Source organism: Bubalus kerabau, chromosome 6 (genome assembly GCF_029407905.1).
Source record: "Bubalus kerabau isolate K-KA32 ecotype Philippines breed swamp buffalo chromosome 6, PCC_UOA_SB_1v2, whole genome shotgun sequence".
NCBI classification, from domain to species: Eukaryota; Metazoa; Chordata; class Mammalia; order Artiodactyla; family Bovidae; genus Bubalus; species Bubalus kerabau.
Window position 1 is genome coordinate 111737010 of NC_073629.1, and position 7749 is coordinate 111744758.

Below are 7749 nucleotides of genomic sequence, written 5' to 3' on the forward strand. Positions count from 1 at the left end.
TGGTGGACTAAGAAGGATACTTCCCTCCTCACATCTCTCTTTCAGCCACAGTGGGCTGGCCCTCTCCTGGCTATCTCAATTGGATCCCAATCCTGGCTGTTTTTGCCCCAGAAGGGGCCTCAGACATTTCATCTTTCATTTTCAAAGTCTGCTCCAGCACAGCTCCGCATATCTGCCTGTGCCCTCCTCAATTAAAAATGACACAAAAGTAAAGGAGACGCATAACTCTTTGAAAAGGCTTCCAGATCCAAACTTTTTAATGAAGACAGAATATAAAGAGCCTGTCTTATCTCTCCGATGCGACTCCCATGTGCTGTAATCAAGCAGAATTAATTAAAAGCAATCAAGTGGTGAGTTGGCATGGGGGCCTGCGGCACCAGTCTTTCATCTTAGCCACATGAGTCCTGTCCCCGAGGGGTGGGGCTGTGGGCATCAGAGAGGGGTGGGCCCAGTGTTGGGAGGGAAACCAGTTCACCCAACAAGCTTGAATTGCCAGGGCATGGCCAGTGCTGATGGAGAGAGTTGGGTCCGACTCACAGAAGCATTTCTGTGTTGTTTTGGGTGAAGAGTCCAGACTAGATTCTCAACGTTGCAGGCTATGGATATATGTGGTTGGATACTTCTTTGTGGTGGGGGCTGTGCTGTGTATTGTAGGGTGCTCTACCCATTAGATGCCACTTGCACCTCCCTAGCTGTGAAAACCAACCATATCTCTAAACATTATCAAAAGTCTGGAGTGGGGTGCAGAGAGCAAAACTACCCCCTGTTGAGACCCCCTGGCCCAGTTAGAGTTCCTGTCAGTAAAAGTGCATTGTGTCAGGTGAACAAGAACATTTCTCAGTCACTGGGGACCCTGGGGGCACTAGGGTCACTAAATGATGACCTCTGGCTTGCAGTCATTTGGGAAATTCTCTTATCCAGGTGAGGTACAAGAGCCAGTTGCATGGAGGCCAGCAATGTGGATCCTTGAGTCTAAAGAGGGCTGATTCCCATTAAGACTGAAATAAGATGCAGGAAATCTCTCCCATTGGCAATTATTTTATATTCATTGCCAAGAACTACACACTCTCCCTAATGTCAGTCATCTTCCAATATTGTGATATTGCCCAATACTCAGCAGTGGATAGAGGGTGATAGGGTCGTGGAGGTAGAATATCAGGGGACTTGCATGCCTAATTTGCTGATGTTGGTTCTCAGTGGTCCCCTTCTGTTTCTGCTTACAAACATCTCATGGGATCTTGGGATTTGGGGCACCCATACACCTGAAAGATATGAGCTTTGCTAATGGCACCCCACTCCAGTACTCTTGCCTGGAAAATCCCATGGACAGAGGAGCCTGGTAGGCTGCGGTCCCTGGGGTCGCTAGGAGTCGGACACGACTGAACGACTTCCCTTTCACTTTTCACTTTCACACATTGGAGAAGGAAATGGCAACCCACTCCAGTGTTCTTGCCTGGAGAATCTCAGGGATGGGGGAGCCTGGTGGGCTTCCGTCTATGGGGTCGCACAGAGTCGGACACGACTGAAGCGACTTAGCAGCAGCAGACTTTTTTTTGACACCAAGGGTATGACCTGGACAATCCCTTCTTGGTCCAGCAAGTAAATTAAGTGAATGAAATCATATCCTATGTAAGAACTACAAAGGAAAAGAAAAGCATGTTAAGGTACCAAGGGAGTGCAAGCTTTCACCCAGTGGCCTGGTTTATTAGATAAAGAAAACAGAGAGTTGAAACATTGCTTAATGCAGGATGGCAAGGGCTGCAGCATTGCCTGCTCATAAAGCACAAAGGAGGAGGAGTTTTCACCCAAGCTTGTTCCTTACTGCTTAAGTGGAGTCTATTATAACTCCCCACTTCTCATTGATTATCTATCTTTATAAGCCTTTCCATCAGACTGGATGCTTGCAGGACGAGGGAGGTGTAAGACCATCCTTCCTAGAGAGGGACAGAAGGAATAGGTGATGGAGAGAGTCAATTTCTAGGTAGGTTGATAAGAAGTCCAAGGTCCCCAAGGAGGAGGAAGAGGTCTAGAGCCCTTGAGGCAGAGAAAGGGGTCTGGGGTTCTCAAGGAGGAGAAAAAGACAAACTTTTTTTTTTTTTTTAAGCCCAGAGCTGATGATTGCATAACAAAACTCATCTTGCTCAAGGATATGTTTTCCTTTAAACTCTGTACCAACGATAACAATGCATCCTGCTTGAGGACATGTTTCTCCTTCTTGAGAACCTTCTGACTAATCCTGTCATCTTCAAATGTATATTATGGGAGTGGGTCTGGTAAGATCTTTCTATTGTTAGTTCTAATCCTCTTATCTTAAAATGTATATTGTGGGACTGGGTCTGGTAAGGCCTTTACGACCTTGAGACACTCTTTAGATTTATTGTAATAACCAGTTAAAAATGTACATAGCTCCCTTGCTAAGACTAGCAAGGGGGGCATTCTCTGTCCCCCTTCTGATGTCTATGTCAGAAGCTTTCCCTGTTCCTTTTCCACTTTAATAAAACTCTGCCACACAAAAGCTTTTGAGTGATCAAGCCTGGTGCCTTGTCCCAAAGCTAAATCTTTGGAGATCACGAATCTGACATCGTTCACTGTAAGCTATCAGTGACCTTTGAGGGTTTCGGGGAGACAGTTATTAGAACCCCTGTCATGTGCTGGGCACAGTGCTCAGGCTTCACGTGCTCTAACAGCTCCGAGAGGGAGCTGTCATTGTCGTCTTTTATGGCAAAGGAAATGGAAGCACCTGGTGAGGCTGAAGTGAAGTGAAGTGAAGTCGCTCAGTTGTGTTTGACTCTTTGCGACCCCGTGGACTGTAGCCTCCCAGGCTCCTCCATCCATGGGATTCTCCAGGCAAGAATACTGGAGTGGGTTGCCATTTCCTTCTCCAGGGGATCTTCCCGCCCAGGGATTGAACCCAGGTCTCCTGCATTGCAGGCAGATGCTTTAACCTCTGAGTCACCTAAAGAGGCGAGGCTGAACTAGGATTCAAACCCAGTCTGCTGACTTCCAAATTTATGGTCTTCCCCTCTCTTTCATTGGAAGGACTGATGCTGAAACTCCAATCCTTTGGCCACCTGATGCAGAGAGCTGACTCATTTAAAAAGACCCTGATGCTGGGAAAGATTGAGGGCAGGAGGAGAAGGGGATAACAGAGGATGAGATGGCTGGATGGCATCACCAACTCAATGGACATGACTTTGAGTAAACTCCAGGAGTTGGTGATGGACAGGGAGGCCTGGCGTGCTGTGGTTCATGGGATTGCAAAGAGTCGGACACGACTGAGCAACTGAACTGAACTGAACCCCTCCTTCAGCTCCTTTCCTATGCTTATAAGATAGGCTTTAGGATGTGGATCTCAGAGCTTTCAGGACAGGGGCTGATGATGTGCAGATGGTGTCATGGGATCCCAGATCCAGAGGAAGCAAGGAGAGGCTCAGGCTCCAGGCTCTGGTCTACTTCTGGTCATTTCCAGGGTTCCTTGGGGATATGGGTTTCAGTGCAAAACTGGGGTACATTTTAAAGGACAGTTTGGCTGATACCATTGCTCTTACTGGTACTTCCATGGGTCATACTCCCATACCTCATCTGCTACTTATATTTCCAGAAGGGTCCTTGTCTTAGTCCATTTGGACTTCTTTAACAAACTACCATAGACTGAGTGGTTCATAAACCACAGAAATGTATTTCCCACAGTTCTGGAGGCTGGAAAGTCCAAGATTAAGGCACCAATAGATTTGGCATCTGTTTCATGATGGTGGTCTTTTCAGTGTGTTCTCACAAAGCAGAAGGGCTGAGAGAGCTCTCTGAGGTCTCTTTCATAAGGGTGTATATGTGTGCTAAGTTGCTTCAGTCATGTTTGACTCTTTGCGACCTTATGGATGGTAGCCCACCAGGCTCTTCTGTCCATGGGATTCTCTAGGCAAGAATACTGGAGTGGATTGCCATGCCCTCCTCCAGGGGATCTTCCCAATCCAGGGATGGAACCTGCATCTCTTATGTCTCCTCCATTGGCAGATGGGTTCTTTACCACGAGTACCACCTGGGAAGACCTTCATAAGGATACTAATCCCATATATGAGGGCTCTACCCTCATGACCTAATCCAAATTATCACCCCAAATCCAAATATTATCACACTGAGGATTCAGATTCCACATATGAATTTTGAGTTGACCCAGACATCCCATGGGCAGAGGAACCTGGTAGGCTGCAGTCCATGGGGTCGCTAAGAGTCGAACACGACTGAGAGACTTCACTATCACTTTTCACTTTCATGCATTGGAGAAGGAAATGGCAACCCACTCCAGTGTTCTTGCCTGGAGAATCCCAGGGATGGCGGAGCCTGGTGGGCTGCTGTCTGTGAGGTCACACAGAGTCGGACATGACTGAAGCAACTTAGCAGCAGCAGCAGCAGCAGACATTCTATCTCTAGTCATTTTTCTGCTCTTCTGGTTAAGCCTTTAAATATAGGCTTATGTTCTAATCTCCAAACCTGTGAATGTGACCTTATTTGAAAAAAGTGTCTTTGCAGATGTAATTAAAGATCTTGAGATGGGCTCATCCTGGCCATCCTGGGTGGGCCATGATCCAAGGACCAGCACTTGTATAAGAGTCAGAGAAGGGGCATGGGGACAGACAAGGAGAAGGCCATGTGAAGATGGAGGCAGAGACTGGGACGACGCAGCCGCAAGCCAAGGAATGCTGACAGCTGCCCGAGGCTGGAAGGGGCAACGACGCTTCTTCCCTTGAGCCTTTGGAGGGCCTGTGGCCCTGCCAACACCTTGCTTTTGAACTTGTGGCCTCCATAATTGTGACAGAATAAATGTCTATTGTTTGAAGCTACTAAATTTGTGGTAATTTGTTACAGCAGCTCCTGGAAATGAAGAAGGGCCCCAGTAATGACGTGTGACATCACTGAAGTCACTGGGGCTCCCTCTGCCCCCCGTTGCCTGGGTGCCTGGTGCACGTGTGGCCTCCAGTTGCAATGACAGAGCGTAAAGGGTGCCCTGGGGACACTCAAAAGTCATTCACTGTGGGTGAGCACAGAATATAGGATTATACAGGGAGGAAGATGTTTTGTAGTAACCAAGGGAGTTTGATAGAACAGATGGAGAAAGTGTATGCTCTGAGAGGTGCTGAGGAGTTAGACTAGGCAGAACTTGGTGACTTGGGGTGTGATGGGCGAGGGTGGGAGAGGAGTCCCAGATTTCTGGCTTTGCACTGGCGTAGGTGCTGTTTCCCTCCACTCCGACGGGGAATACCAGGGAAGGTTTGAATCTTCCTGTCTTTCACATTCCCGTGTGCCTCCGTCAAGCTCTGCCCTTTATCTCTAACTCCAAGGTCACCTGGGTGGGCTGTTCCCACTTGGTCAAGGGCAGTACACCTGGCACCCCTGGGAGCCTGCCAAGCTGCTGGGGAAGTCAGGCTCCCATTGGTGGACCTGTTGACTGTTGAAGCTCTTTAGGCACTTGAATTTTTAATGTCACCAAGATCTCTCTGCTAGGGGCCTATTTCCATGAAAGTCATCACAGAAATTGTTGTTTTAGTCAGGTCAATTAAATCAAGGTTCCCTCTCCGTATCCTAGAGAGACTGGAGGTCAATGACTCCAAAAACCAGACGTGGCTAATGACTTTCAGGTCCACGGACCCTTTCAGGCCGCAGCAAGGTAATTAACTGATGTTGATGACTTTTGTTCCACTTAAGTTGACAAATGAAAAAAGAAGCAGCTTTTGGGTTCGGGGCAAGAACAGAATCGAGTCAATAGTTTGCTTTGAGAGTAAAAACAGAATTACAGGGCTGAATGGGGCTGCCCACTACCACTCCCCACCCACCTCCTCCCCTCTGTTCTTCTGCCTGGGGCCCTTTATTTCCCCAGGCCATCTTCCAAGTTCAGTCACTTGTCACCTGTCACCTGTCACCTGGGTCACCCGGGTCACCCTGAAGTCTCCTAAGTGGTCCTCTGTCTTTCCTTCCCTTATGAACTATCCTGCACACCACCCCATGGAACATTCTGTCTCCAGCCCCAGGTAGATATGATTCCATCCGACATCCTATTGCCTGTGGATCCAACAGTAAAGTCTTTATCCTGATAGTTTTATGAATCAATCTTTCCCTTGTCTTTTGCCTTCTGCTTCTCTACACCTGCCAGGGCTGACTCTGCCAGACCTTGTCTGAGACTTATTTATTGCTATCTTTTGTCTTTGTTAGCTGTCTCTCTTTGGAATATCTTCTTATTTCCTTCCACCCAAGCTTGGAGAGACTTTGTAGTATATTCATTAAGTGTGTAGCCCTCGAACTAAACTTGTTGGGTTCACATCCTGCCTCTGTCACTTACATGAAATAAAATATATAAAGCTGTTAGCACAGAGCTTGATGTAAAATAAGCACTTCATAATGCAGTCTAGGACATCATTACTACCTATGTGCATCAAGCCAACATGGTTCTAGAGATGAGTCTTAAATAGAAACTGTTCTGTAATATAGAAAAGACTAAGGCTCTAACTTCAAAGGTAACAAGAGGAACTTGCCTGGTGCCTTCCTCTTGCTCCTCTAGGCCCTCCCCTCTCTCCACCCTTTTTACCCTGGTCTCTGCCCTGGTAGGCTGACCGGGATGGACCACATCAATGAGTTCTCTTGGGACTTCCCTGGTGGTAAAGTTGATAAGATGCAGGGGACATGGTTTGATCCCTGGTCTAGAAGGTTCCACATGCTGTAGAGCAACTAAGCCTGGGTATCACAGCTACTGCCTCCACATTCTGGGGCCTGTGAGCCACAGCTTCTGAGCCCATGTGCTGCAAATCCTGTAGCCAGTGCACCTCGAACCGGTGCTCTGCAGCAAGAGAGGCCACCGCAATGAGAAGGCTGTGCACAGCAACAGAGTAGTCCCTGCTCGCCGCGACTAGAGAACAATGAAGACCCAGTACAAAAAAAAGAAAATAATAGTAAAGCTAATGCCCCCTTTAAAAAAAGGGCTCTCTTGTTCTCTGCTTCTAGTGGGTTCTGCCAGAGGAAATCTCCAGCAGGAGATTAGAGAGAAGGATGAGGTTGTGATATTGAGTGTCCTAGCTTCTCTGTGCAGCATCACCCTGGACTGGCTGCAGCCCCTGTCCCTCTACTTCATCCTTCTGGCCGAGGGTTGTTTCTGCTCTGTCCCTGTGGCCACCCTTTCTCTTGCTCCATGCCTTTATAAACACTCCTTTTTATTAAAACTCCTTGAATCATCCTTCTGTGATGTGCCATTGTTTCCCGCCAGGACCCTGACGGATACAGATGGCAACAGAAAGCCTTTCCGAGGAAGTGACATTTAAGCTAGACTTGTAGGATGAGAAGGAGCCAGCCATGTGAAGAAGGGTGGGGGCGGGGGGGAGTGAGGCTCCAGGCAGAAGGAAGTTGCATGTGAAACTCTGAGGTGGAAAAGAGCTCATCCTCGCACTCAAGGAACAGAGGAGAGAGAAGGGCAGAGTGTCTAGAGCAAACCGAGCAGGGGAGAAAGGCACGAGATGAGATTTAAGACTAGGCTGAGGGCACAGCACCTGGCACTTTGCAGACTCTTTAAGAAATCTGAATTTCACCTTGACCACGCCAGACAGGTGAGGAGGTTCTTTATGTGCCTTCTGGTCACCTATCTCCTCATGGTGGTCCTTACTAGAGGTAAAAACAGTGAAAACGAGCATTTACTGAACACTCAGTATGTTCCAGGCATTGCTCTAAGGGTTTCAAGGCATTGATTCACAATTTAAGCAACAACTCTGT